Genomic DNA, 1,025 nt, shown 5'->3' with positions numbered 1-1,025 from the left:
TGTAGAAAAAGAGCTGCTGGAGCTCATTAGCATAACTCATTAGCATAACTTATTTGCATATGCCACGCCCCCTGACATCACCGGAAGTGACAGAAGGCCACACCCCCTGACATCACCGGAAGTGTGTCAGAAGGCCCGGCTACTTACCCTCCTGCTTCATCCTCATTCCCAAACGGAATGAGGATCGAAGCAGAGGGCGGGGTAAAGAAGGGGGCGGGGCTTCACCACGTGACCACCCCGCCCCCTAGAGGTTCTCTTCCGGAGCTCCGTACCTGAGAGCTCCCCCCCGACTAGAGCCCTGTGTGTGTGTGTGTGTGTGTGTATGTATATGAATTTGTAAGCCGCTCAGACTCCTTTGGGTAGTGAAGGGCAGGGTATAAATCCAATCTCCTCCTCCTCCTCCTCCTCCTCCTTCTTCATAGTTAGATTGATCCTGGGGTGGAACTTGTGGAAAGCATGGAGAAATCTCTTCAGGGCTTCTTTCCCATGTGTCCAGAGAACCTGGATTTTGGCAGTGCTACCCCACCATCCCTCTCCAGGGGCAGGGGGGGGGCTGGCACCCCTATTTTAAGAGCCTGTGAGTTGCCTTGCCGATCACTTTAATAAAAGGGCAGGACTTGGCTTCCTTTATTTTATTTCTTTTTGAACATCTTTGACTGTCTACTGAAAGAGCCCTGAAGACTTCTGACACCAAGAGAAAAGAAACCATCTTTGAGAGCAAATTAAAAAGCAAATGTTGGCAAACCACAGCTTGCGACACTGAAAACCCTTTCCCTCAAGGGCCGCGGCACAGAGTCGGCCCCCTCTGGAGGGCAGCCCTGTTTCAAATCCCCTTCAGCTCCTGAGATTTTAGGGGACATTTTAAAGGGTGGTTGTACAACCCTGATGAGGACTAGAAACTTAAAATGAAAAGCTTTGCATTCTTGCCGGTGCAATCACAATGAGATAGGTAGTAGGGCTGTCAGCTCCCGGTTGGGAAGAGCAAATGTGGAAAAACACCCCGTTAGAACAAAACACAATATTAT

The sequence above is a fragment of the Gekko japonicus genome, unplaced genomic scaffold, assembly GCF_001447785.1.
Source record: "Gekko japonicus isolate JY-2015 unplaced genomic scaffold, Gekko_japonicus_V1.1 scaffold1578, whole genome shotgun sequence".
Taxonomy (NCBI): Eukaryota; Metazoa; Chordata; class Lepidosauria; order Squamata; family Gekkonidae; genus Gekko; species Gekko japonicus.
The sequence above is the reverse complement of the archived record's forward strand: the minus strand, read 5'-3'. Positions refer to the sequence as shown.